This window comes from Sinocyclocheilus rhinocerous, unplaced genomic scaffold (assembly GCF_001515625.1).
Source record: "Sinocyclocheilus rhinocerous isolate Xijiao unplaced genomic scaffold, SAMN03320098_v1.1 scaffold236, whole genome shotgun sequence".
Classification (NCBI taxonomy): domain Eukaryota; kingdom Metazoa; phylum Chordata; class Actinopteri; order Cypriniformes; family Cyprinidae; genus Sinocyclocheilus; species Sinocyclocheilus rhinocerous.
In genome coordinates this window covers 404940-413179 of record NW_015647064.1, presented here as the reverse complement: position 1 = coordinate 413179, position 8240 = coordinate 404940, and positions in this window count along the sequence as shown.

Below are 8240 nucleotides of genomic sequence, written 5' to 3'. Positions count from 1 at the left end.
GGCTCAAAAGGGGAGAGCCTTCGAACCCATATTTCTGCCTAAGCGGTGCTCTGGAGAGTGGAGGCTTCAGCAGGATGACTCTCTTAAACAAGAGGAAGCCTGACTCAACCCTAATCTAAGAGTGGAGGTTTCAGCATAACGACTCTCTAAAGTGAGAGGAGACCTAGCTACACTCAACGCCAGATGCAGTTAGTGAGGCTCAAAAAGGGAAGATCCTACGAACCCATATTAGTGCCTAAGCGGAGCGCTGAAGAGCGGAGGCTTCAGCCGTATTGCTCACTAAAGGAGAGGAAGCCTCAAACACTCAGCCCTAGTTGAGGAGCTCTTAAGAGTGGAGGTCTCAGCATAACGACTCTCTAAAACGAGAGGAAACCTAGCAACACTCACTCACCGAATATACACTTATAATGAAACCCGATTCCAGACCCTCAGAAAGAATCCTCATCATTGGTCCGGCCTCATGGTCCACTCTCAAGTGCACATGATGAGGTGGGGAGGGGAGAGAAGGAGGGTTTCAGGTTCAAGTATCAGCTCCAGATGGCTGTTTGTCGCGTCCGTGCTGGATCTTTCCCCTTAGATCCCTTCTCTTGTCTCTGAACTCACACCTCCTCTGCGATCTACTCCTCGGAGGAGGAGGACCACGAGTGGCCACACTAACCACCTGGTCCTGTCTCCGATCCGCAGACTGGGATGGGCCAGGTTCCCCCTGGTGTTTGGGCGCAGACATAGACCGGCGTGGTATAAAAGACTTATAAGCCGCCTTCGCCTCCCTGAATCTACCGACCACCGTCTCAACGGATGTGCCGAACAATTCAGAGGGCGAAACCGGCGTGTCGAGAAGAAAGCGTTTCTCTTTCTCCCCGATGTCCACCAAGTTCACCCACAGATGTCTCTCAGTGGCCACCATTGCCGCCATTGACCTACCGATCGCGGCAGCTGTCTGCTTGGTGGCCCTGAGAGCCAGATCTGTGGTGCGGCGCAGCTCGGTCACCGCCTCAGGGGAAAGCCCCTGACCCTGGTCTAGGTCCTTCAGCAAATCAGCCTGGTATGCCTGCAATACTGCCATCATATGCAAAGCAGCACCAGCCTGACCTGCTGCCGCTTATGCCCTACCATTCAAGCGCGATGTCTCCTTCAATGGCTTGGATGGCAGGGCTGGAGCCTTCAACGTCCATGTCACCCCAGCCGAGAGATAGCTCGCAAGCGTCTCTTCGATAGGGGGCATCAATGCATATCCGCGCTCACGCATCCCTTCGATGTTAGCATAATTAGCATTATGCTGGTACTGATGGATGCGGGCTGAATATGGTTTATCCCATGCCTTATCGATCTCAATATGGAGATCTGGAAGGAATGGGAGAGAGCACTTCCTGCTGGATCAGAGGATGTAAGTGACAACACATCCTTTTCCAGCAGTTCACCCTCGGCAGCCGCCGACGAGCGCGAGAGATTAACCCCTCTCTCGAACTCGTCAGCAAGCTCCATCTGCGATCCCCATGATCTCAGTCTCCTCGCTCCTCGCAGACAGAAATCAGCTTGGAGAAAATCAACAGCAGTTCAGAGTATGTTCATTCATGCTTCAGACACCGGTCACGCTGGAGGCGTTCCCCTAGCGCCCTCTAGAGGACGCAGCGTGGAGTTCCCTTTTGAAAGGGAACACGCTATAATCCTGACGAGTCATAGCAACAGAGCAGAGGTGCGAAAGCTGCAAAGCAACCATAAATTACGTAGATTTACAGAAAATTACTGCCATTTGGCAAAAAAAATCATTTTACTTACTTATTCCTAACTCTTTAAGCTTTAAGTTACATTTCAAATGACAAGGGATCAATTTATAATCATGTTTATATGAATTATCCCGTGAATTTATTCTCTCAAATGGCCTGGGTATGCGGAGCATTTGCAGCTTATATGGACGGAACGCCACTGAACTCTAGTATATATCAAAATTCTCTCTGCCACTTGACTTTCATCAGAGTCAATTGGTCTGGTTTTTCATGTAACAATGTGTATTGAACTATATGATCATTTATTTAGTAGTACTAAAAATAAGAAACATTAAAAATTAAGATGAACCTGGTAAAGACCAAGGGCCACCAGGCCTGGCAAGGTTCTACTGTCTCAGTTCTGAGTTATTCGAGGTTATGATGGTCCATGATGAGTTGTAAGGGGAAATCCCATGGAGCTCTTGGTTGATGATTTCATAAGTTTTGCGCCACTGAGGTGAGTTTACATGAGGAGAAGACACATGGATGAAGCTTTGCTGTATTCCCCTACTGCTCAGCTAAAACTGCTCCAACACTATATGGTGGATGCATCCATTTTTATGATGAAGGGGAGAGCTGGATTGGGATAGATGTGGAAAGGGATTCCAGGACAGATCAAATGACAAGGGATCAACTTATAATCATGTTTATATTATCTATCCCGTGAATTTATTCTCTCAAATGGCCTGGGTATGCGGAGCATTTGCAGCTTATATGGACGGAACGCCACTAATATATATATATATATATATATATATATATATATATATATACACACACACACACACACACACACACACACACACATTGTTACTGTGAATTAAAATGACTCATATTGTGATAAAATATTTTGGTCATATTGCCCACCCCTAGACCTATTTCTATATATATACATACATCACATTTACATTACATTTAATCATTTAGCAGACGAGATTATCCAAAGCGACTTACATATGAGGATTATTAATATTTTTTATAATAATTAAAAAAGACAACAAGTAGATAGAATAGAAAAAGAATAGAAAGTGCAGCTGGTGTTAGAGGGTCAAGTGTAGATGGAAGAGATGTGTCTTCAAGAAAAAGAGATGTCTTTTTCTTGAAGATGGCTAAAGACCCAGCTGCTTGGATTGAGTTGGGCAGGTCATTCCAACAGCAGGGAACAGTTAAGGTACAAGCCTGTGAAGGTGATTTTGTGCCACATACCGACATAGTGAACATTTAACCAAGCATAAATGCTTAAGAGCTTTGTCTTTAAATGCATTAAATTATGTTTTTTCTTTTCTTTTTTAACTCAATCATCTTGTTCTTGCCTCAAGTTTATTGAGTTGGGAGCTTTTAACATGCAGTGTTTGTACGGGGAATAATTTAGGCAGAGATCTGGGCAGGATCTTGTCATTTCTCTTCCATTATGTAAGAAATTCAGAAACTCGGGACATGGGGCTCTTGAGATAGAATTCAGCCTACAACAGCTGAAAAGAAAAGTGCATTTCTTTATTTTCTCTCTCTGACAACGGCCTTAAATTCCCTGCAGTGCAATTTTGAATTCAAGCCATCAGCACTTCAGCAAAAGCTTAAAAGTTTAAAATATTCCTTTTCATGATAGATTTTTTACAGGTTCTGTAGCTCTCACAGTTGGCAAGCTTTATATTTAAGAACATGCTCTTCACACTTAAATGTATACAGTCATTGTTGTTGTCTGACACACATTACAGCTACTCCCATAGACACTTTACTGTCAGTAACATTTCTATGGTGTTGCAAACAATTGTTTTGAAACAGCACACATAAAATGTTCCAACTACCTGACAGATATCACTGAAATAAGTGCTGTGAGAAATCACACTTGTTTCCGTGACAGCTCTATACACTGTAAAGAGCAAAAAAAAAGAAAAAGAAAAAAGTATCTGACTGCAGCCTGAGCATGTAAGCCAATTAGAAAACTTGATTCTGTTTATTATCTTCTGTTTATTATCTCTAGCAAATTAGCTCGAAAGGGAAATTTATGTAAATGATTACAATTAATTATGATTAATTGCAATTATTTATATCAGCTGCCAGTAGTAACTGTACTACTGAATTAATATTACCATCAACTAAAATGTTTGTCCAGTGAACATTCAGTGTAATTTCGTATCAACTCTAAGAAATTATATTTTTATGGCCACAGAAAATAACTTTCTTATAGTATTAATGCATTAGAGCATGTAACAAGATCAGAATTGTTAAAGGGAAATTGATTTACAAGCAGTGACATAATTAGAAACTGATGTAATTTGTGCACAAAAGTTTTATTAACTAAACACTAACACATAACTAGTGTAAACAAACAAATGAACAAACATACTGTCACACATACATACAAAGGGGAGTTAAAGTGGATGAATGAAACCATTAGCGATACCAGAGAATGCAGCTATGAAAATTTAGTCTGTTAACCACCTGAGTGAAACCATCAATGCCGTTTTACAGCGGGGTCGACAGCTTATATTAAACCTCTGTTTCATTTAGTTAAATGTATGATACTTGCATTTTCTTGGCCGTTGAACGAGTGTCCGGATGCAGTTTTGGATGAAAGTCTTGATGGTTCAACAGTTCGATGGTGCTGGAGTTGTGCACCAGTTCTTCTGGTGGTGATCGGGAGAGTTTTCTCCCAGATGGAAAGTGAAGACCTGGCTGTATAGCTGAGGCCTGCCAGGCATGGCTGCCCCGACCCTGGGACTTAGCAACCAGAAATCGGGAAGGTGATGAGAGAAGAGCCAAGAGACTAAAGAGCCTGAGAGAACCAGCTGAAATCCGAGAATCTTTGGTGAATGGAAAGACAAGGCCGCAGCCTGGTACAAACGTAGGGGTCCTTAGAAGACTTCTAGCTCAGCATCCTCATCTTCTCAGAATCTAAAAGAACTGCCCTGATCTTGTGATATGTGATCTTTAAAGTGTGAGGGTGTCACACCCTCAGGATTTGATTGAGTCAATGAGGAATGGTACCTTTGGAGGAAATGGTATTTTGCATATGCAACTGGATTGGGTGCTGATGCCCATTCTACAGTAGCAGCAGGTGTTTATGGTAAGGTTTGACAAAAAGTAGTGATAGTTTTTACTTCACACTCATAACTGGTCATAACTCCACACAGCCCCCATGCAACTCTCAATTGGAAATGAATGAATCCAGTCTATCAATTCTGTCATATCATTATTTGTCATAAGTAGTGAAAACACTGCTTTAGAAGTGTTAGCTGTTGACTCTCCAAATGAATGTTTGGTGAACACTGGGTCTTGCCTCTGAATACTGCAATAGTGTTTAGATAAAAAGGGTCTCTTGTGCAATCTCGGTCACTCTTTTCTCCTGAGAGAATGTATGGTAATGTGTTCCTGTATTTTACAGCAGCACTACAAACATGATGACAACAGCTGTATTTAGTGCCATAGTGTCCAAAGGCTAACATTCACCAGGGAAGCTAGAAATACAGAATCATCCTTGATGTAAAACACTAACAAACCCATAAACTTATATCTTCATTTGGTTACACTTTATTTCGATAGTCCACTTTAGACATTCTATTAACTATAAGCAACTTTGTAACTACATATCAACTACATGTCAACTAATTCTCATTAATTTGCAACTACATGTCTACTAACTCTCAGAGTAGACTGTTAGGGTAGGTTTAGGGTTAGTAGAATAAGTTGACAAAGAAAGTGATAGAAGATATTAAGCAGACAGTCTACTAATACTCTATTAACTGCTAGTTGACATGTAGTTGCAAAGTTACTTACTGTTAATAGAATGTCTAAAGTGGACTATCGAAATAAAGTGTTACCCTTCATTTTCCCAGAGAATGTATGTATGTGAAAAGGATATGTTGCCTTATAGGTAACATATATGGCAATGCCACTCTTGATATAGGACAACATATGTCATTCTACATTTCTGTATGTAGACAAACCACCATAATTTTACATCTTTTAAATCGTACATTGTACGTATATCTGCACTTTGTTGTTTATGATGAGAGAATTCGCGAGAGTGTATAATTCTGTCAGTTTTGTTCACACTGAACAAAACGGCGTTTCATCAATGACTCATCTGAACACCTCTGATTGGCCATTGCATTCATAAACTCAACGGAATCGTGTGTGATTAGTTATAATTCACAAGGCTGCAAAAATGTGTAAAAATAAATATGACGCAACATTAGCAGATTTGATGGCGCATTCAACACTTTTCATTCATTTTCATTTTATTTGCGACAGCCGTATTGAATTTAGTTTAATTGTGCAGGGGCATTTTTGTCCAAAACCCCCGTTAATTTCCAAGCTGTATGTGGCCAGCAGCCTCACAGATGCTCTGCCTATGGTCTTTACCTTTGGCACAGAGTTGTTCACAAGCTGCATGCACAATAAAGGGCTGCTTCGTCTTTGACAAATGATATAATTTGCATGGACATTTGCAATTTTGTTTCCAACAATGGATTGTTCGTAAATATCCTTCTCATCCAGGGCTCTTTTTTGTTTCTGCTCTCCTTACAAACGATCCAGTGCATGAGTGAACTGTCCGAATGACTCAAACTGAATTGTGAATTGTGAACAATTGATTGAGGATTCATCAGTATTATTTTACTGGAGCACGGCGGTGTTTTACTGGGGCTCATGTCTTAGCGACGCCCCAGGATATTTTGTTTAAATTTTAATAAAGCTTTGGCTGAGCTTGTTTCTTTCTATCCCTCATATTCCTTTATTTCAGTCTCTCTTCGGCTCTCTCCCCTCTCTCTCTCACACACACAAAGCAGTCACAATTTGACCTGAAAAAGAGAAAGAAAAGAAAAAGTGGCATGGTGACGGTGGTCGATAAAATCACTTCTCTCTTGAGTCCTCAGTAAGTGAGTTGGCTTTCTCCCACTGCCCTGATGGCCAATCTCGGTGAAGCAGTACCCAGCAGTGTGTGTGTGTGATTCTGGATACTGTCCATGTTGGGACCTTTATTATGACCAGCAATGGACTCAAACAAACACGCGCACACACACACTCACAAATATCTCTGCACATCAGCACCCATCCTGTCCACCGCTGCCAGCGATTACAAGGAGTGATTTTATGCTGTGCTATCGACCTTTAAACCTTTTCCCATTTACACCCCACTCTCTCTTTTCAGAGACCTTGTCTTTAGTTTGGTTGGCCTCCTCTGCACATTACATATAGAGGCGCTGCTAAGAGTAGTTGTTTGTCAGTTCTCGTGATTGCTTCTGCCTTTTTTCCATTAGGCTACTGGCTCAACTCTCTCCAAACTGTGGTTCACAGTCTCTCTGAACCATTTGGCCTAGTTTTGTACAAATTGGAGCTGCAGGACTTTAGTTACCAGTGTCATACTTTGGACGGAGAGCGAGGACTTAAAGGGGTCATATGATGCGATTTCAAGTTTTCCTTTCTCTTTGGAGTGTTACAAGCTGATTGTGCATAGATAAGATCCCTGAAGTTGCAAAGACTAAAGTCTCAAAACCAAAGAGATATTCTTTATCAAAGTTCAAAATGGCACCAGGGTGACACGGAGGAGACAAATTGTTGAATTAAGTCGTTATATTTGTTTTCTTTGCGTACAAAAAGTATTTTCGTAGCTTCGTAAAATTACAGTTGAACCCCTGATGTCACATGGATTATTTTATCGATCTCTTTGCTAGATGATACAATTTTCATTTTTGGGTGAACTATCCCTTTGAGTCTCAAAGCCATTCATCATAGAACTTAATGAAATCTGACTGTCCATTTTACATTCTTACAAAAAGCTTTAACACTTGATCAAGCTAAGGGCTTCAAGTACAGATTTTCAGAGCAGCCACACTGCAGTGTAATGTTAATTTCACCATATTAATATCTGTACCTTAGTCACCCATGGTGACACGGAAAAAATATGGTCTCTCATGAGACGAACATAAAAGTGAGTTTGAAAACAAGGCATTTGGCACTGCCATGATCATGGTGACCAAGGTTTGAGTCTGAACTGGATCTAAAAAAAAAGCTATTTACTTATGCATATGAATTAACTGCACAATGTATGTTAATATTTACTGGAAAAAAAACTAATTAAAAGACATTAGTCTACTTCATTGTGATAAGTAAAGGATATGTTCTTGTGTTTGATCTTTTTGTGTTGACATTTTTAAATTGTTCTGTGGCTTTATGTACATGATGGCTAACCATATTGCCTCAGTGTATAATCTCCACGTCTCCTGTTTTAGTTTGTTTTACTGTGGTTCTTAGACATCAAGAAACTCACAATTAGCAGCTTGTCCAATACTTATTGGTTTGTTTATAAGAAAACAAATGGAGCCATTTCATTCAAGCAGCAGTCAGGCGTAACTAATGTGCTTCCACAACCTGTTGCCTGCATTAGTCTATCAGTGAATGTTAGTGCAGTGCGGAGCCTTGAATGTTTGACATGCTTTTTTGATTTATATATATATATATATATATATATAT